The 21,725-nt window shown below is 43.1% G+C and overlaps 1 long non-coding RNA gene across 1 annotated transcript in view; it reads left to right on the forward strand.

Annotated features, from left to right (window-relative positions):
• Window positions 1–21,725, forward strand: part of LOC131184072 (uncharacterized) — a 67,147-nt gene that overhangs the window by 17,671 nt on the left and 27,751 nt on the right. Inside the window, exon 3 of the long non-coding RNA XR_009151907.1 lies at window positions 19,343–19,609. This is a non-coding gene — a long non-coding RNA (uncharacterized LOC131184072). The remainder of the gene's footprint in view (window positions 1–19,342; window positions 19,610–21,725) is intronic.

A 21,725-nucleotide genomic window follows, 5' to 3' on the forward strand; every position in this document is an offset into this window, starting at 1 on the left:
GCTGTGGCCTTGAGGGGCAAGTGAGATGCATCACGGTTACTCAGAGGCAATGAAATATCTTTGCTGATCCTTGGAAAGGACAGATCTCCCACCCCTGCTGCCCCCTCCCAGGCCAATAGTAATTAGATTCCTTCTTACACATTCTGGAGGCATCCGAGGCATTCGTTCCGTTGCTGTAGGAATGTGGGCAGAATCTGAATGGATTTCTCTCTCTCTCTCCCTTACCGATATGTGCACTGATGGGCTTGTCGTTATTTCCAAGAAGGAGGAGGTAACCTATGAGGACATGGATCGGATGGAAGTCACATGCCCTTCTAACAATTCCATCACAGCTCCGCTTCCCTTGTAAGCTTTGGAGGACTGGTGTGTTAATGCACAGAAGCTGAGATCATGTCAGGAATAGTGGGCATATTCTCACCATATAAGTGCACAAAGCCTTGCGAGAAAGTCACGGTTGCCAGCTTGGCACTGGGGGGCACCTGGCGTCTTGCAGCCGGCAGGAAAAATCATTCATCATGGCCTGGCTTTCTCTCCGTTCCCTTTCTGCAGAAATTGAAAGGATTAGAGAGAACAGGATGATGAAGGAGGGCTTATTTCTCAGGGGAAAGGAGGAAGAGGAGGAGGAGAAGAAGAAGAAGAGGAGGAGGAGGCAGAGAAGAAGAAGAAGAGGAGGAGGAGAAGAAGAAGCGGAGGAGGAGAAGATAGAGGAGGAGGAGAAGGAGGAGGAGGAGGAGAAGAAGAAGAAGAAGAAGAAGAAGAAGAAGAAGAAGAAGAAGAAGAAGAAGAAGAAGAAGAAGAAGAAGAAGAAGAATTATTCAACCTGATTCACTGAGGCAATTGAATCCATCCACTGATGAGACCTTAGAGAGAACATTCTAATTACAGAGCTATACATTTCACGGCACAGTGTACAAGTTTAATGAATTGTTATTATTCGTTATTATTATAAGTCTGTGGGAATCAGCTGGCGTACAATTTAATAATAAGTAAATCCAGTCTGTTAACCCTGGGCTGGCCATCCTTCCTAAACAGGATTGTTGCGAAGCTAAAAATGAATACTCCACCGTGAGCAACTTGGTTTCCTGATGCATCATCAGGGTATGGTCAAAAAAAGTCCAGGTGGCTGCTATAAGCCTTGCATCCCCTTGACCCACCCCTCCCCCATTCAAGGGTCTCCCTTCACCAAAGGGTGCACATTTTTCCTCTACCTCCAGGTAAAGAAGATAGGCAGCATCCTTCGCCTGCTTCGATTTCTCGTTTCGATTACTTCCAAATTGTTCGCAGTGATTTCTCCTCCTTACCCTGATCTAGAATAGAAAAGAATAACAGAGTTGAAAGGGGCGTTAGAGGTCTTCTAGTCCAACACCCTCAGTGGTGGGATTCAATTTTGTTTACTCTCGGTTCTGTGGGTGTGGCTTGGTGGGCGTGGCGTGGCTTGGTGGGCGTGGCTTGGTGGGCCTGGCAGGGGAAGGATACTGTAAAATCCCCATTCCCACCCCACTCCAGGGGAAGGTTACTGCAAAATCCCCATTTCCTGCTGATCCGCTGGGACTCAGGAGGCAGCGAATAGATGGGGGCGGGGCCAGTCAGAGGTGGTATTTACCGGTTCTCTGAACTACTCAAAATTTCTGCTACCAGTTCTCCAGAACTGGTCAGAACCTGCTGAAACCCGCCTCTGAACCCCCTGCTTAGGCAGGAAACCCTATAACATTTCAGACAAATGGTTATCCAACATCTTTTTAAAAACTTCCAATGTTCACAACTTCTGGAGGCAAGTCGTTCCACTGGTTAATTGTTCTCCCTGCCAGGAAATTTCTCCTTGGTTTTAGGTTGCTTCTCTCCTTAATCTAACTTCTCACTGGATTTTCTACCTGCAAACACCCCGCCCTCCCCACTTGCTGGGAAATATGGAAGACAGGAGAGGGATCCGCAGAAAACTCCGAGACATCACAATGTAAGATGCCGTTTCTTAACTCCAACACCCAAATGGGCCCTGAAACCTCCCTATGTAATTCAATCTTCAACTTCAGGGTGACTTCCTCTTAAGCTCCTTTTTACAACCTGCCCTGTTTAGTATAATTGGATTATCGATAATCCTCAAGTTTAGCAATGTATCCATAAAGGTTAATAGATTGAGGCCATAAGAGAGACATAAACGAAGCTATCTTGTATGGTCGTAAAAAATAGTAATAATAATATCCATACAAGCAATTTAAATGCTCCGAGTGTCAACAAAATTGGCACGGATTTCCCTCGTCCCCTTTTTTAAAATAATGCAGTATGAAACTCTAGACAAGACACTGAAGTGAGATGGGAACTTGGCTTCCAAAGGGAAGGATTCGACCATTTATTTTAAAACTGGCTTTCTGTATTTACCTCTGTAAAGAAAAAGATCTGAAACAGAAACTTCTCATTTTCCAAAGCAAAGATAATATGTTGAAGATTAATTTGATTTTTTTAAAAAGGTGAATATGAGTGTATATTACCCCAGAGATGGATAAAATGACTATGGAGCTGAAAGAGAGAGAGGATTCAGAATATTATGAAATATGGAATAAAATGTATAGTTGGCTCAAAAATAGAAACCAGAACACGAAATGTTTAACTTAATACTAATGAAACTTAAAGTAACTGAACAACATTAAATAAAAAGATGTGTAGATAAGAACAATGACTATTATAATATATATGTTGGAGTAATGTGCTTATCCTACTACTGAGCAATAAATAGAAATGATCGAATAGAGAGCTTCAAAAGCAAAATTCGTATGTCGATACGGAATGCTGTAAAATTATCATTAATGTTATGTAATGTTCAATACGTTATGTCTTGATGTGTTTTGTTTTTATATATGTGTGATTGTTTTTTGTGTTGTTTTTAAAGACAAACTGTTTAATAAAAAGTATTTTTTTTTAAAAAAACGAATGTATATTACCCCAATCTTTCTTTGGGTTGCAAATGGATGTCCCTTAATCGGCACAATAATACAGGCATTATAATATCACAGATACTATGGGTTCATTTCCAGACGAATGCCATAAAATGAATATCGCTATAGAGCAAGTCACATGAATTTTTCCATTTTCCATGGCAAATAAAAGCTTTGTTTACAATACTGTGCAGTCTATTAAGTGTGCAGTAGCATTACGTCTAAAACAAGTACAGTACATATCTTAGTTAAAAAAAGACTAGCAAGTTTTGATGATTAAAAAAATGCTAATCGTCACCTGAGTTTTAAGTGAGTCATAATCTTTTTTTTTTTTTTGCTGGTGGAGGGCCTTGTTAAAAAACACACACCCCACAATCTTTGCAAACACGATAAAGTGAAGCCCAATAAAAGAAGGTATGCCTGAATCCCCCAGAAAACTCTCTGGTGTTAGTATAATGGATTGTGTGCTAGATCTTGATTGATGAAGATAGATCTTGATTAATGACGAAGGCATGGCTGGGTTTGGAACAAGGTCCTAAGCTATAAAAATGGTTAGGGTGGTGTTGATGTAGCGTGTTGGGTGAATCTGGCCATAAAAGTTGATAAGCCATGGTTGATGGCTCAGCCTCATGTCTGGGAAGGAGGTTATTCAACAAACTGCAGTTTAAGCAAATGTCTAAGGAGATTCTCAGTCATCCACATTTATGGTTGCTCCAAAGGTGCTTTTTTTCAAGAGGCAACTGGACTTTCTGGTTTTTCTTTGAAGACGTTTCGCTTCTCATCCCAGAAGCTTTTTCAGCTCTGACTGAAATGTCTTCAAAGAAAAAACAGAAAATCCAGTTGCCTTTTGGAAAAGCACCGTTGGTCCAGTGGTTGGATTCAGCCAGTTCACACCACTTTGAGGAGAACCGGTTGTTAACTTTCTGAGCAGTTTGGCAAACTGGTTGTTGGAAGAAATCATTAGGGCAGAGAACTGGTTGTTAAATTACTTGAATCCCACCACTGGTTGGGGTCCCTTCCACCCTGTCTAGGGAGATTCTCCATCCTCCAGGTCATGGTTGTCCCAAAGGCATTTTTTCAAGAGGCAACTGGACTTTCTGGTTTTTCTTTGAAGACGTTTCGCTTCTCATCCAAGAAGCTTCTTCAGCTCTGACTGGGAATGTATGCAGTTTAAGCAAATCACAGCTTAGTGTAAAACACAAAACGGGCCTCTCATTCCCTTATTTACTTCATGGAGTTGTTTTGAAGATATATACTCCCCCCACCTTTTTTTTTTAAAGGTATCCCTTTTCCCCATCTGAGTAGCTTGGATTGAAGAGATTCAGCCCTCAGGGCTGAGACGCTGGGCACATTAAGTCATCATAAACATCTGGTTTTGGTTTGGTTGGGAACAAGCCTGGGGGCATTGAACAAGGACAACTTTATGTGATCTATTATTATAGTTGCACCATTAAACCAATCAGAGAGAGTTCTCAAAGCACCAGAAGGAAAATTCTTTTCCTGAAGGCTACTTTGTCACTTCTCTACCCACCTGGGCTGACCCCTCAGTGCCAGGGCTGTGATGCTCAGGGGGAGTGGTGGGTTTCAAAAATGTTTACTACCAGTTCTGTGGGCATGGCTTGGTGGGTGTGGCATGGCTTGGTGGGCGTGGCAGGGGAAGGATACTGTAAAATCTCCATTCCCTCCCCACTCCAGGGGAAGGTTATTGCAAAATCCCCATTTTCTCCCAATCAGTTGAGACTCGGGAGGCAGAGAATAGATGGGGGCGGGGGCAGTCAGAATTTTTACTACCGGTTCTCTGAATGACTCAAAATTTCTGCTACCAGTTCTCCAGAACTGGTCAGAACCTACTGAAACCCACCTCTGTCTAAGAGCTACAGTAGTGTATAGAAAAAGTCCTGGTAGGAGGAGGAGAAGGAGAAGGAAAAGGAGGAGGCAGGAAACCCTACACCACTTCAGGCAAATGGTTATCCAGCATCTTCTTAAAACTTCCAGTGTTGGATCATCTACAACTTCTGGAGGCAAGTCGTTCCATCGATTCATTGTCCTCACTGTCAAGAAATTCCTCCTCAGTTGGTTCTCTTCTTGATTAGTTTCCATCCATTGTTGTTTTTTCCAAGCCAGCCCAGATCCGGATAATTCCACTGGCTTGTTAAAATACAACTGAGTTTGGTTTGGATTGGAAGAATTTTGCTAATTCTACATCCTCTTTTGAAGTAATCATTTCAAATCCGCTCAGTTATGGCTTGAAAACATTCTATGGATGGTTTGACTGAATGCTGGCTGAGGGGCAGATTGACTGCAAGGGAACTCAAAGCCAAGGTTCAGGCCAATATTTATTGTTGCAGCAGCTGAACACTGATGTAGTATCCTATGCAGGAGCCAAAATAGCCCCCTTTCTTTTAAACTGCCCCCTCCTCCCGTGCAGTGCAAATTCCTGTTATGCATAATGTATTATGACCTAGAGTTTCTGGATAATGTCTCCCTTTATGAACTGCTTTATGGTTCTTTATTCCCATTATTGACCTCAGATTTAAATGCAACTCATAAGAAAAGAGGCAATGTGTGGCGGAGAAGGACTGCTTCATAAATGGGCTGAAAGAGAAACCCAGAATATCAGGGTGGTGGTGATGGGAGATACAGGTCCTTTGGAAAGGGAGGGGTTTTTTTTTTGGTGGGGATGGGGAGAAAAAGCTCCTTTGGAATCATTGGGAAAAGTCAAGAGAAGTTTTTAAACCATCCTCATTGCAATGGAGGAAGAAAGGAAGGGAGGGAAGGAAGAAAGAAAGAGAGGGAGGAAGGAAGGAAGGAAGGGAGAAAGAAGGGGAGGAAGGAAGGGAAGACGAAGGAAGGGAAGGAAGGGAGGGAGGAAGAAGGGAAGGAAGGAAGGAAGGAAGGAAGGAAGGAAGGAAGGGGAAGGGAACAAAGGAGAGGAGGGAGGGAGGAAGAAAGAAAGAAGGGAGGGAGAAAAGGAAGGAAGGAGGGAGGGAGAGGAAGGGAAGGAAGAATGGGAGGGTGGGAAGGAGGAAGGGAGGAAGAAAAGAAGGAAGGAAGGAATGGGAAGGGGAAGGGGTAGGGAATGAAGTAGAGGAGGGAGGGAGGAAGAAAGAAGGGAGGGAGGGAGGAAGGAAAGGAAAGAAGGAAAGAAATAGAGCAAGACGAGGCAATTCCAAACTCCAGTTTATGAAAGCTGGACCTCCATAGATTCACAGACGGCATCTTAACAGCTATTGTTCATCAGTTGCATTTCTCTTTTTAAAAAAAAAAAAAAGTTACTGACATTTGTATATAATGACTCAGGTCAGAAACAGTTCACTGGTTTAATTGAGATTTAACATTTAGACATCAATCGTACCTTAGCTTCACTGCAGAGTGATTTCTACCATCAGTTCCTTGCTCGGATTAAGAATTATGGAGCTGGAGTTTTACCTACCCCACATTATATTCGGCTGGAAATAAAGTTTGGAGAATCCTCTCCATTGTCCCTGAGTTAATTTTTAAGATGAGGGGATGCGTCCAATTTTCCTTTAGGGTTTTAGGGGATGAAGTGGTGAAATAAAACACTTTTGATCTTAGAAAGGCAGGGAAGCATGGAAAGGAAAACATTCTGGATTGACTCAGGGGCTAGTTGGTTGCTTTCAGTATCCCAAAACTGATAAAAAGGTATTCTAAAGTCAAGGCAAATCAAATAAACGTGGGAAATATTACCCCTGCCCCTAGTCCTGACAAAATTCTGGTTTGATGCTTAATTATTTTTTTAAAAAAATCACCCAGAATTTAGTTTTACATTCTGACAAAGCCAGATTGCACAGATCTGAGACAGACATTTGGCGTTGGGAGGGTGGTGGGCAGAATGGGGAGGAAAATGCCCACAAAATTAAAATTAAAACAAGGGAAAATCCCTGAACATCTCAAGCGTGTTTCGTTTTTTGTGAGATGAACCCATCATGAATAAGCCATGGGCTGTGGTGTACTTTTAACCTGGGTTGACCTCGGCCGTCAGAGGTTAATTTTAAGGGTCAGAAGACTTATTTCGAGGTATAGAGGCTGGCGCCCGCGAAAGCATTACCCCAATTTGCAAAGAGACCTGGGTCCTCCGAGTCTATTTCCTTTTCTGCAGGCAAATTAGATAACCTTGGGACTGACATCATGCCCTCTGAGACTCTGACGTTGGTCTTGCTTACCAAATTTCAGAGACTGACTTACCCTGGGGGCCCAAAACATAGCATTACATTGGTGACTTGGAAGTAGTTTGGAAAGAAAATTGTCCATTCCTTGGGCTGGGCCCTCAAGACTGTCTCGTTTGCAAGGGGTGGTTTGGTATTTTGGGTTTTTTTTCGCTTCTGAATCTTACCTAATGGCCAAGTGTTGCCCTCAAATAAGTGTTCTGCTAATTGAAGATTTTTCCCCCCAAACAATCCATCCCTCCTTCCTTCCTCCTTCCTTCCTTCCTTCCTTCCTTCCTTCCTTCCTTCCTTCCTTCCTTCCTTCCTTCCTTCCTTCCTTCTATCTTTCTTTCTTTCTTCCTTCTTTTCCCTCCTTCCTTCCATCTTCCTTCCTTCCTTCCTTCCTTCCTTCCTTCCTTCCTTCCTTCCTTCCTTCCTTCCTTCCTTCCTTCCTTCCATCGATCTTCCTCCCTCCCTCCCTCCCTCCCTTCCTTCCTTCCTTCCATCCATCTTCCTTTCTTCCTTCTTTTCCCTCCTTCCTTCTATCTTCCTTCCTTCCTTCCTTCCATCCATCTTCCTTCCTTCCTTCCTTCCTTCCTTACATCTTCCTTTCTTCCTTCTTTTCCCTCCTTCCTTCCATCTTCCTTCCTCCTTCCTTCCTTCCTTCCCTCCCTCCCGTTTGGGAGGAATTTCTTTCTACCATTAATTCCAAGGATTTAAGTCATTGGGGAAACCACAATGGATCTGCTAATATTTAAGGTGTTCCAGGATATTGAATTGAGATCAAGGAATGAGCCACCTGACTGTTGCAGTCTACCTGGCTCATCTGCACAATAGATCAGGACTGGATGTCCAAAATTCAAATTGAATTATAAACTTTTTAATTATTTTAGCTCTTGTGACCAAGAGTATGTTTTTAAGCCTCTTTTTTCCCCATTGAATCAACTCTATTTCTTATGAGATTCCTTGACAATGGTTGAGTATTATTTTATTCCATTGACTATTGAGCACCTTGGGTTAAACTTATTTTTCAAAGCACCGAAAAACAATGGATGGGAACTAATGAAGGAGAGAAGCAACCTGGAATTATGGAAAAACTCTCTAAGAGTCAGAACTATTAATCATTGGAACGGCTTGCCACAAGAACTTGTGGGTGCTTCATCACTGGAAAAATTTTAAGAGACTGGGCAGCCACTTGTATCTATTTAGGGTCTCCTGCTTGAGCAAGGAGTTGGGCTAGAAGACCTCCAAGGTCCCTTCCAGCTGTATCCTGATGGAGTTGAGCCTCTCAGAACGGTGACAGGACACCTAGATGGAGCCACAAAATATTTGTCAGTTAAAAAATCGTCATCGAGGCACAAAAGCAGGTCAAGAGAAGCTAAAAACAGGGTACCCGTCGCCGGTTTGCATGGCTAGTTATGCAGCCTGGCTTTTACAGATGACCCAGATGTGCATGGCTGTTATCACCAGACAAAGCCCCCCAACCCGCCCTCCTGGGTCTCATGCGCCCATGCACGCACACACGCCTGCAGAGGAGCCCAGATGCGCCATGTTCCCTGCCGCCAACTTGCCCACCCATAGAACAAGACGATCCCCAGATGCACCTTCCCCTCCCCTGCCTGGATCCATCTGCATATTTTTATTGCCACTGTCAGGAACATGAAAACTCTCTCTGCCAGCACTCAGCACTGGAAATTTATGGGCCGGCTCTGCTGGAGCGAGGGGCTGCCAGAGAGAGTGAGGGAGAGAGAGAGGAAGGGGGTGGGTGGGAGTGGAAGAATGATGGAAGGCGAAAGACCTATAAACTGTTGGATCTTGATTTATGGGTCAATGTAGCCTGGTTGGTAGGATCTAGCCATGCTCCTCGTCCATTAGGAACATCTGAATCTCTGTCTGTTGGTCTGGTTCTCTCTCTCTCTCTCTCTCTCTCTCACACACACACACACACACACACACACACACACACACACACCCGCAGAGCCTCCCCCTTCCTCCCTCCTCTCTTTTTTTGCCTTCCCCTGTCCTACTTTGGGTCCTGAGTCAGCCCAGCTGGTGGACGACAGCGATGCGAACTCTTCTGGTGCAGAAAGAGCTAAAGTAAACAATTGTGATCATTCAGCAGGCAGTTAGCAGCCTTTGGACAGATGAGCAGGGCTGAAGGGAGACCACACACGCAACCCCCCTCCCCAGACCACACAGGGGCCAGACTGCACTGACATTGCACGCAACACACACACACACACACACACACACACACACGAACGACACTTCTACTCTGCCCGCTAAGAGTACAGGTTTTCTTTCTTCTTTTCTTCTTTTTTTCCTGGGCAGAGAAGAAATTGCAGAAACGGTCTTCCTAAATTTTTATATTCAAGGTTTTGATCACTATCTTTAAAGCGCTCCATGGCATAGGGCCGGGTTACTTACGGGACCGGCTACTGCCACCGAATGCCTCCCACCGACCCGTGCGCTCTCACAGAGAGGGACTCCTTAAGGTGCCGTCCGCCAGGCAGTGCCGACTGGCGACACCCAGGGGAAGGGCCTTCTCTGTGGGGGCTCCCACCCTCTGGAACGAGCTTCCCCCAGGACTTCGCCAACTTCCCGACCTCCGAACCTTCCGCCGCGAGCTTAAGACACATCTATTTATTTGCGCAGGGCTAGCCTAGGGTTTTTAGTTTTAAATTTAGTTTTAATGGGGTTTTATACTATTTTAGTGATATTTTAATTTCGGCCTAATTAATAAGTTTTTTAATTGTTGTTTTTATTTGTATTATTCTTATGTTTTTATTTGGCTATACACCGCCCTGAGTCCTTTGGGAGATAGGGCGGTATAAAAATTTGAATAAATAAATAAATAAATAATTTTTTTTTGCAAACATGGCCTTCCTTTGTTTCTGGACGCTTCGAATGCCAGGGATAGATCGCATAACAGGGTTTTTTTTTGTTTTTGTTTTTACTCGTAAAACGGCCCAGCCTCGCTTAGAAAGTGAGATGGCCAATGTACAAATTTGATCAATCAAGACTTTCCCCATCGGTCTTGACTTAAGCGCCACTCCTAAATGGAACTCAGTTAAGGCTGGACGGGGGTGGGGGTAGGTTATAAATAACAATGATTTATTGTTATTAATTATTGTGATTCATATGATGATGGATGCTACATTCAAGATGTAGACCTATAGGTATTCTGTCCTTAGAACAGAATAACAGGATAACAAAATAACGGAGATGCTGGAAGGGACCCCTTGCTCAAGAAGGAAACTATACCATTCTAGACAAATGGTTGTCCAGTCTCTTCTTAAAAGCTTCCAGTGTTGGAGCACTCACAACTTCTGGAGGCAAGCCGGTCAACTGGTTAATGGTCTCATGGTCAGGAGATATTGAAACACTGGTATTGTATCAAGATATTCCTAATGGATTGTATTTCCCTTGCCCCTGCCCTGCATCTCCAAGGTAGTTAGCCTGAAACTTGCCCTGGTTTTGGGGGCCAGCGGTGAAGGCTATGGAAGCAAATTTGGGCATGCAGATCAGTGCCGTAGCTGAGCCAGGAAAGCCACCCAGCCTTAAAGGGCAGGAAGGTGTTTTGGGGGTGACCTTTCAGGGCAAGCGAAGGAGTGAGCTTTCCATCATCCTAACACCGGGCGCCTCAACTACTGCTCTGGGGGCAACGCCAGGCCGAATTCCAGCCCCAGCCTCTCCCATCTGCAGTTCTTCAAGGGCCTGCAAAGAGCTCGGGATCGCTGCTTGATAGGTCCCTGGCAGGGAGGGGGAGGGGGGAATTTTCCACGGTTGTGGGCTTTCTGTTCCCTTCCTGGCACAGAACCTCATGATGAATCAGTTAATCTGGCCAAAGATCTTTGTCTTGCAAAAGACCAGAAAAAAGATGGCTGGTGCTTAAAACGGAAGACAATCTATGGTCTCTCTCTCTCTCTGTCTCTTTCTGTCACTCTATCTATCTGTCTGTCTCTATCAATCCATTATCTGTCCATTATCTATCTATCTATCTATCTATCTATCTATCTATCTATCTATCTATCTATCTATCTATCTATCTATCTATCATCTATCATCTATCTATCTATCTATCTATCTATCTATCTATCTATCTATCTATCTATCTATCTATATCTATCTATCTACATATCTTTCTTTCTTTCTTTCTTTCTATTATCTATCTATCTATCTATCTATCTATCTATCTAATCTATTCTATCCCTCTTTCTCTCTCTCTCTCTCTCTCTCTCTCTCTCTCTCTCTCTCTCTCTCACACACACACACACACACACACACACACACACACACACACACACACAGAGAATTATTGGTCTCCAATTCTTATTCCACAGTTACAAATGAGAATCAAGAAATCTCATAGGCTGCATGTTCCCATGCACCCCTCCCACCCTCCCACCCTCCCTTTTGAAACAGAAACAGCCAAATCAGTCCAGATCTCTTGAAAAAATGAAAAATGGGCAGGTCATTTGGGATCTGCTTCCCCACTGGATCCAAAACAGTTTCCCCAAATGTAAGAGACTTTGATGAGGCCAATGTCACAGCTGGTCCTCCAAATTCTTGCCTTTTCTGCAAAATCAAATTTTGCGTGTGTGTCTGTGTGTGTGTGTGTGAGAGAGAGAGAGAGGGAGGGAGGGAGAGAGAGGGAGAGAGGAAGAGGGGAGGGGGAGAGAGAGAGAAAGAGAGAGATTGAGACTGAGACTATCTGTGGTTAGTTTTCACAACAGTTGGATGGTTTTTCCATCTTCCTGAGAAGGCAGGAGGCATTTGCTGTATAGGCAAAACTTTGTACTGATTTACCTGCCTGTTTTGGGGTTTTTTTTGGTGTTTTTTTTTAATATTACTTATGTGTCCAGAGTTTATAGGGCAAACTTTTAGGTCACGTCCTTCTATTTGTGGAAAAGCAATTCCTCTCAGATTTTGCTTTTCCAAGCAGAATTTTGGGGCAAAGTTGGGTCAGCTTTTGTGGTTTATCATCATTACCAAATGAGCAAGTGGAGTTATGAACAGCCTGTCTGCATCCTCCTCAGGTCTCCTTAAATCCTGAGGAAATTTCTCAAGACTGCAAAGATCTGGTAGGGACCACAGTGATGTCCCACAATGACGTCATGGGGTCCTCACTCCAAAATCAGGAATCTGGCAACATCGACTGCATCATACATTTGTTTTGCTTGATCATGTCATGATGCATTGACTCAGGTGGCCCTCCCTCCCCCCACGTCTTCAGAAAGGAAATGAGGTCACAAACTTTGACATCACAACCTACGGGCAAAAAATAAAAAATCCAAAAGGAGTTTAAAACCTTGTCAGGCAGAAAAACCAAGACCATCTATCTCAAGGGGGAACAAATAAAGAGAAAGAGGAGGAAGTCAGAATTTGACTAGCATTTGAACTTTTGACAACCAAGGATAAAATTAAGCTGGAATGGCTGGAATTTTAGGTTCGATCCAGAAGATCAAGGCCAAAGTAGGCCAACGTGTCTTGATCAGATTTATTAGATAGGAGATGTGTGAAAAAGAGTTGTTGCCTAGACCAGGGGTCTGCAAATTTGGCTCTTTTAAGACTTGTGGACTTCAACTCCCAGAGTTCCTCAGCCAAGTTTGCAGACTTTGCAAACAGAGGGATAGAATCAAGATCACGTGAAGTGTTAGTACCACTTTATAACCACACTTGGAATATTGCATCCAGTTTTGGTCGCCACGATGTAAAAAAGATGTTGAGACTCTAGAAAGAGTGCAGAGAAGAGCAACAAAGATGATTAGGGGACTGGAGGCTAAAACATATGAAGAACGGTTGCAGGAACTGGGTATGTCTAGTTTAATAAAAAGAAGGACTAGGGGAGACATGATAGCTGTGTTCCAATATCTCAGGGGCTGCCACAAAGAAGAGGGAGTCGGGCTGTTCTCCAAAGCACCTGAGGGTAGAACAAGAAGCAATGGGTGGAAACTGATCAAAGAAAGAAGCAACTTAGAACTAAGGAGAAATTTCCTGACAGTTAGAACAATTAATTAGTGGAACGACTTGCCTTCAGAAGTTGTGAATGCTCCAACACTGGAAATTTTTAAGAAAATATTGGATAACCATCTGACTGAGATGGTGTAGGGTTTCCTGCCTGGGCAGGGGGTTGGACTAGAAGGCCTCCAAGGTCCCTTCCAACTCTGTTGTTATGTTATGTTATGTTATGACCCCTGGCCTAGACCACCCAAGAAATGTTTCTGACCTCTACCGGGGATGCAACTCTGATTTACAGTCCCACAACAATAGGTTTCACAACGTTTGCTGTGTCGCAAAGACCCAGATAGACAATACTGTAGATCCAAGTCATAATCAATAATGCAATAATCATAATCACAATCAAGAATGATGTAAAGTCAAGAATTCTGAGATCTGTTCTAGGCCACACAACATTCTGTGTGGCTTAGTACAGGGGTGGCCAATAGAGATTCTAGGCCACACAATGTTGTGGCCACATATATTCTACAATATTCACGCTATATCCACATATTCACACAATATTCTGTAAGAGCCACTGTCTGCCCTCAAAATATTATCAATTAGGATTCCTATTTTCCAAAGGAGGAATTCCAAGGGATTAGAGATCATGGACTCTAATGGGCGTATTGATCTCACAAAAGCCACAGCCAATCAGAAGTCACATCTATAGTGACATCACTGAAGACAAATAAAAAAAAACCTAGAATGTCTTTAATTTGTCATCTGATTCCATGAGTTAGGAAGGCAAACAAGCCTGTTAAATATAAGGGTTAGGATCATAAACTATCTGGTTTTTGGCTTGTTTTGGTTGGTCAGATCTAGTCCTTGTAGTTGGCAGCCTCTGTTTTATGGTTTCGTGTGATATATGAACCCCAGGCACTTAAGATTTCTTCAATCTATCATGGTTAAAGCAATTGTGGCTTTGTGAGATGACAGAGCCCAGCCCCAGTTTCCTAAACATTTTATAGCTCTTTTGCCGTAATCCACCTCAAATTACTCTCCTCTGTGACTCTCTCTTGCTGCTTCTTGACCTTTTTTCAACTTCCACAACTCTTCCTTTTGGCTCAGCCCCAATGATGTCTTTCCTCCCCAAAGACCTCCACAGTGTATGGCAGGAGGGACGACTTGGGGTGAGGGGCTTCCCTCAGCAGAGGGCTCGCTTTGGGGCAGGTCGGTCCCAGGTTCCAGAGGAAACCAAAGGTCAGCTAGAAAAGGAAATGGCTGTTTTATAAACTCATTGCCAACCAGCGACAGCAGTGACTCAGGGCCTCACAATGCCTTAGTCCTTCAGCCAGCGGCCACAACTTCCTCCTGTGCTTCGGGCGTCCTTGAAGCAGCTCAGTGCCACCAAGGGACCCACAGCTTGTGATCTTGGCAGCTGGAAGTGCCTGATGGGCCTCTAAATGCAGCGACTCCACCTCCAGCAATATGGTAGAAAAAGTTTGTTCTGGTTGTTTTTTTCTCTTCCATGGGTTGAAAAAAAAATGGAAATGTTGGGCTAAGGTGAGCCTCAGAGTATCACAGAAAAAAAGAGGTTTTTGCAATCTGGATCACTCATCCCCTTTTCCTATGATTTGTGAGGAAATCACCATTGTTTACACATTCAGACATCAATCATGGTTTACAAATCATGACAAATAGCTTCGTTCAGCAAACTAAGCCAAAACAAATATGGTTGATCTAATTGTGTAATACAACATCTAGTTAGAATGTTCTTTAGGGCACAGCTTGTAAACCAGGGGTGAAATCTATTTACCTTCCTTACCAGTTCAGTTAGGGTTAGGGTAAAAAACACATTACTTTCTGGTTAAAACCAGGAAGTAATGACACCCAGGCGGGTGGGTGGAGATTTGCTCTGCCATTGCTACCGGATCACCGAACCACCAGGCACAATTGCTACCGGATCGTGTGATCCGGTCTGATCCGGGAGCATTTCACCCCTGTTGTAAACTAGTGTGAATTAAAGGGTAATCGTGCATATTAATGACCACTCTAAGTCATAGTAGTTCTGTTGATAGTTGGATCTTGGACTCACTGTTTTGATTCCTACAGCTTGGAATTGAAGAGCAGATGCTCGTCTGCTTTACTTCACCAGCCCAAATATCTTTGGGTCAGATATGCCCTGGTTTACCTAAGCAAATTTTGGATGTGTGACTTTTTTTAAAGATACAGAACTAGCAACTTTTAGGGAAGAAGAGATAGCCTAGATATGAAGAGATGAAGAGCAAAGAGATATTGCTGATTAATCTCAGGAGTCTTACACCAAGATGACTCATTTTGCTAAACTAGAGGTTGCTGACATATTGGTTTATTCCATAAAGCTTAGTCAGATGAGTCCATAGTTGGCAGTTAAGCCATCAGCCAGAGCTTTCAATGGTGGGTTCCCATAACTTACTTACAGTGGTCTTACTAGGACAGGGTTCAGTCCTGTGCGGGACACTTCTTTAAAATCATAAAATGGTTTTAATGTCACTAAAATGGTGGCCCACCCATCTTATGCCTTCACTTCCTGTGACCATACCTGGTTCAACTCCTGGCTGAGGTCTCCAAAGGGTTTATCTGAAATGATCCCCAATTCTCAGAAGACGTTTGAAGGTTTCTTTCATTTTTCTCCCCGCCTCCCCTCTCCCTCATGTTTCCTTAAGATCGGGAATCTGGAACTTTGAGCATTTGGACTGAATTAAGAACCGGATCCGGGCAACGTCTTCGTCAGCTTCCTCCCTTATGCAACAGGGTTGCTGGACACCTCCAATCTGGCTGGGATTTGGCTCCGTTTGCACTTTGAAAGGAAACAGCACAATTGGCTTTTTCCCTGATACTTTTTCCTGAGGCAAAATTCTCCACGTTTGCTGAAACAATATGAAATGGAATGGTTCCCATCCCTATTTTAAAAAGGGAGAAAAGAAACTCAAGCAAATGAAGATTTAAATTTAGATCTGTGGTCTCCACACCAAGCCATCCAAGAGTTTGAAGTCACAAGTTTTGCATCTAAGCAAGAGAAGGCTGCTAATGCCAAAAGAATTACTGTTGCCTTCTCTCTTCTCTTCTCTTCTCTTCTCTTCTCTTCTCTTCTCTTCTCTTCTCTTCTCTTCTCTTCTCTTCTCTTCTCTTCTCTTCTCTTCTCTTCTCTCCCCTCCCCTCTCCTCTCCTCTCCTCTCCTGTCCTCTTTTCCTTTCCTTCCTTTCCTACCCTTCCCTTCCCTTCCCTTCTCCTCTTCCCTCCCCTCCCTTCCCCTCCCTTATCTTAACCTTACCTTACCCTGTTTCATTAAAAACAATACATATCTGCTGTATAGAAGAATAAGAAACATTTGCTCACAGAATCACAGAAACATATTAATTAATTCCCTTTCCCCTGCTATTTTTTTTAAAAAAGAGCAACTGAAGATTTTGCTACAGGATCCCCATTTATTTATTTATTTATTTATTTATTTATTTGTTTGTTTGTTTGTTTGTTTGTTTGTTTGTTTGTTTGTTTGTAACTCACAGTTGGTAGAAAAATGGAAAAATGGAAAGATGGAAAATTCACCTAGAACTTACGGAAACGATTTCCAGCCCATTTTTGTTCTCAGTCCAAGAATAGTTGCAGTGATGACCCACCAGTTTAGAAGACTTTTCAATCTGAATCAAATTCTGGGAAAAGGGAGAGCTATAATCTTCAGCAACAGAGCCATGGATTTTCCAGTTGTTGTTGTTTTAAATCTTAAGTGACTGCACTTCAAATATGCTAGATGAAGACCATTGCAAACTACTTTGAAAGATCTGGATTCAAACTGTAACATAACGTATTGATCGCTGTTTCATCCAAAATGGACTTCCCCATCTTCATCGAGTTTCTGCACAGGGCAAAGGAGGATGAAGAAAATTATTTATATATATATATATATATATATATATATATATATATATATATATATATATATATATATATATATATATATATATATATATATATATATATATATATATATATATTTTCTGAGGGTTTCGCGGGTGTTTGTATTTAGGTCTTTGGTTATTGGGTTTCTCCCGAAAAATTGAAGTGTCTTGGCGACGTTTCGACGAAGTCTCATTCGTCATCTTCAGGCTTCAGCTTCGCACGAAGATGATGAATGAGACTTCGTTGAAACGTCGCCAAGACACTTCCAATTTTACGCGGGAGAAAACCCGAATAACCAAAGACCTACACACACACACACACACACACACACACACACACACATACACACACACATATATTTCACAGAGCAAAGCTACCACCCCAGACATCAAGTCATCTCTTTAAATTTGATTTAAGAAACAACTTCCCAGCAAATCGAGTCAGCATCTGGTATTGGTCTCTCTATCGTCCTTCTCCTTATCACCACTCCTCCTGATCTGGGATTTGATTCTTTGATTCTGAAAACACTGCTAAATTTCTTTTCTTTCTTTTCTTTTTTTAAAATACCTACACTCACTGAACCTGGGAAGATCAATTTGATTAGTTCTGGTGGCTCAGGAATCTTTTGCTCGTAGGTTCCATTTATCAAATTGCTGATGGAGGTTCCAGCTTAGAGGGTGAAGAAAACTGACATGAATCCCAGCGGAGCTTCGAGGCCGAGAGCCATTATTAATTGGTTTCAGTTACCGAAGACTGAAAAAAGCGGAACTCTGTGTAATAGATTTATCTTTTAATCTCCATCGTTTGATCCAAACCAATCCTTGCATCTTAACGTGGCCAGGAGACACATGGAAAACGGCTGTGGATAGAATTCACAGTGAACGTTTGGACAAACTCCTGGTGTTGTCTTTCCTTTTAACAGCCTTTCAAGGCCACCATAGCCAGCGAGGTCTCCAGAATCCAGGTAGTCCTTGACTTACAACAATTCATTTAGTGACCGTTCAAAGACACATCACTGGAAAAAGTGATGTGTGACCGAAAAATAATTAAGCTGAAATAACAGGCATGTTTGTTCTTGGGCATTAATGAGGGGAGGGGTATTTATTTATTGGTCATAATTACCTTCCATCTGACCTTCCAGGAGAAAAGTCCATCAGAAATAGCTGACAAGCTGTGTAAATGATAATAAATCAATGTTCTAAAATGGCATCAATCCAATAGATCATGCCCAACTGTCGGAAGGTAATAGACTCAGAGACTTTTCCAGTTGCTACAGAAGAGATCTGTTGACCAGGCTCTGTCAGGTTATTGTAAAACCATTTCCATGATCATCTATGGAGATTCTCCATCATTCCAGGTCATGGTTGTCCCAAAGGTGCTTTTTCAAGAGGGCAGCTGGGCTTTCTGGTTTTTCTTTGAAGATGTTTTGCTTCTCATCTAAGAAGCTTCTTCAGCTCTGACAGGATAGTGGTCAGACAATCCTTCCATTCTCCACTATCCTGTCAGAGCTGAAGAAGCTTCTTAGATGAGAAGCAAAACATCTTTAAAGAAAAACCAGAAAGTCCAGTTGCCCTCTTGAAAAAGCACCTTTGGAATAACCATGACCTGGATGGCTGAGAATCTCTACAGACCATTGTTACTGGTGTTGCTTTTCCTTCACATTCAGTATTATGACTTCAGTTCAAACTTTCCTGAATTTGGAGCCTTGGGAATATTGGCAAAACAATTCTAATTTCCTTTTCCTAAACCCATGTAATTGGAATATCCAGGCATATGTCAAATATTTATTTAGCCGGATAGCTCAGGCTGGTAAAGCCTGTTATTAAGAACACAAAGCCTGCAATTATTGCAGGTTCAAGCCCGGCCCAAGGTTGACTCAGCCTTCCATCCTTTATAAGGTAGGTAAAATGAGGACCCAGATTGTTGGGGGGGCAATAAGTTGACTTTGTAAAAATATACAAATAGAATGAGACTATTGCCCTATACACTGTAAGCCGCCCTGAGTCTTCAGAGAAGGGCGGGGTATAAATGTAAACAAACAAACAAACAAACAAACAAACAAACAAACAAAATAATATTTTTAAAATCGTTAAAATCGTTAAAGACCCATCATGATATACCTCGCCTTTGGAAAGCGTGAGTTTCTACAATAACTTTAAACGGAAATAATGGTTAGATGGTGGTCAGAGAATCCTTCCATTCCCACTATCTTGTCAGAGCTGAAGAAGCTTCTTGAATGAGAAGCGAAACATCTTCAAAGAAAAAAAAACCCCAGAAAATCCAGTTGCCTCTTGAAAAAGCACCTTTGGGACATCTCCCTAATCCCAAATTCTTTTTCTTTTCTTTTCTTTTTGCTTTTTGCAGGCTTGGTGACCCAGGTAAGCATCGGAGGCGGGTTTTGCTGGACCATTTGACCTTTCACCTCTTCTTGCTAAATAGACTTAATTGCTGCATTGGCTTGTCATTTGAGCTACAAATAATTCTGCCGAGGTCACCTAAAGAAAGCTTGGCTTCTCAGCCACCGTCAGGGAGCCTCTAATTTAATCCTGCAAGGAAAGAAAAACACCGAAAGGCATCATCGCTGGACAATGGATGCCAGTGGTTTCTGCAAGAAGAGATGGAAGCCCAAAAGTAAGAATTTGGGGGTGGGGGGGTGATATTTTCTGGTATAACTTATTTGTCAAATGTTAGCCAAACTAATTCCAGGACCTTCTGAAGTCTTACCTGAACACAAAACCCATTGCTTCAAGTTAAAAACAACAAAGCATAATGAGGAAAAAATAAAATAAAATACAGGATTAGGAGAGAAAATCAGATGGAAAGAGATTAACTTAACCTAAATAACACAAGGATATTTGAGTAAATTGCTTCAAAGATCTTCTTTCTTCCTCTCTTCTGAACGTTGGCAGGGAATATTATTAGCTTTCTTACTGATGCAAGTCAGATGTAAGTTGTAGTCTTCCAACATAAACTCTCTTTTTTTGGGGGGGGGGATTTTTTTGTTTTGATTGTGTCCATTTTAGAAGCTCCCCATGTTTCCATATCTACTTGTTATCTTGCACAAACTGCCAATTTCCCTGGATAACCAGACTCTGATAGCCTGCTGAGGTTGGTTCCGCTGGGATGAGATCTGAAGATCAAGGTAGAAGATGTCAAAAAGCTCCTTGAGATAGACAATGCCCAGTTGAAGCGGCCCTTGGATGGACTAAAGCAGAGGTGCTATTCAGCAGGTTCTGACAAGTTCTGGAGAACCAATAGCGGAAATTTTGAGTAGTTTGGAGAACTGGCAAATACCACCTCTGGCTGGCCCCAGAGTGGGGTGGGAATGGAAATTTTGCAACATCTTTCCCCTGGAGTGGGGAGGGAATGGAGATTTTGCAATAACCTTCCCCTGGAGTAGGGTGGGAATGGAGATTTTGCAGTATCCTTCCCCTGGAGTGTGTTCGGAATGGGTATTTTGCAGTATCCTTCCCCTGGAGTGGGTTGGGAATGGAGATTTTGCAGTATCCTTCCCCTGGAGTAGGGTGGGAATGGAGATTTTGCAGTATCCTTCCCTTGGAATGGGGAGGGAACGGGGATTTTGCAGTATCCTTCCCCTGGAGTGTTGGGAATGGGGATTTTGCAATATCCTTCCCCTGGAGTGTGTTGGGAATGGAGATTTTGCAGTATCCTTCCCCTGGAGTAGGGTGGGAATGGAGATTTTGCAGTATCCTTCCCTTGGAATGGGGAGGGAATGGGGATTTTGCAGTATCCTTCCCCTGGAGTGTTGGGAATGGGGATTTTGCAATATCCTTCCCCTGGAGTGTGTTGGGAATGGGGATTTTGGAATATCCTTCCCCCAGGAGTGGGTTGGGAATGGGGATTTTGCAGTATCCTTCCCCTGGAGTGGGGTGAGAATGGGGATTTTGCAGTATCCTTCTCCTGCCACGCCCACCAAGCCACACCCATAGAACCGGTAGTAAAAATAAATTTGAATTCCACCATTGGACTAAAGGATGGCCATAAAAACAGATGCAACCACGGAGGACAACAGCTTAAGGTTCCCAAGAGGTTAGGATGGGGAGAATGCCACCCATTTTCTGAACCCCAAACCCTCCACTTTGTGGAGACGAGAATTAGCGGCCTGCCTACATGCCTTCAACCTCTCCCAGCTCTCCCTTCGTGTTTCCTCCTTCTCCTTATAAAGACATTGTTCCCTTTCAGCAGCAAAAACACTGGTGACTTGAGGGGTCCATGACCTTTGGACTGCTAAACTCTCGCTAACTAAATAAAAGCAGCACGAGAGAGAGCGAAGGAGCATAAATCAGGAGTCTCTGACAGAGACCACCTGGTATGTGCTTCCTTGCTACAAGGAGGCACCAAACCGATGGTTCTCAGCTGCTGATTTAAGAAAACTAACTACCTTGGAGATGGCAGGGCAGGGCAGGGGGAAGGGAAATACAATCCAGCAGGAATATCTTGATACGATACCAGTGTTTCAATATCTCAGGGGCTGCCCCAACCTATTCTCCAAAGCATAGTACCTAAGCTTAGTACTAAGCATAGGACCTGACCTAAGCATAGTACATAAAATTATCTACCACAATGTCCTACCTGCCGAAGACTACTTCAGCTTCAGCCACAACAATAGTAAAGGTAAAGGTTCCCCTCGCACATACGTGCTAGTCGTTGCCGACTCCGGGGGGGGGGGCAGTGCTCATCTCCGTTTCAAAGCCAAAGAGCCAGCGCTGTCCGAAGATCTCTCCGT

The sequence above is a fragment of the Ahaetulla prasina genome, chromosome 12 (genome assembly GCF_028640845.1).
Source record: "Ahaetulla prasina isolate Xishuangbanna chromosome 12, ASM2864084v1, whole genome shotgun sequence".
In the NCBI taxonomy this organism is placed as follows: domain Eukaryota; kingdom Metazoa; phylum Chordata; class Lepidosauria; order Squamata; family Colubridae; genus Ahaetulla; species Ahaetulla prasina.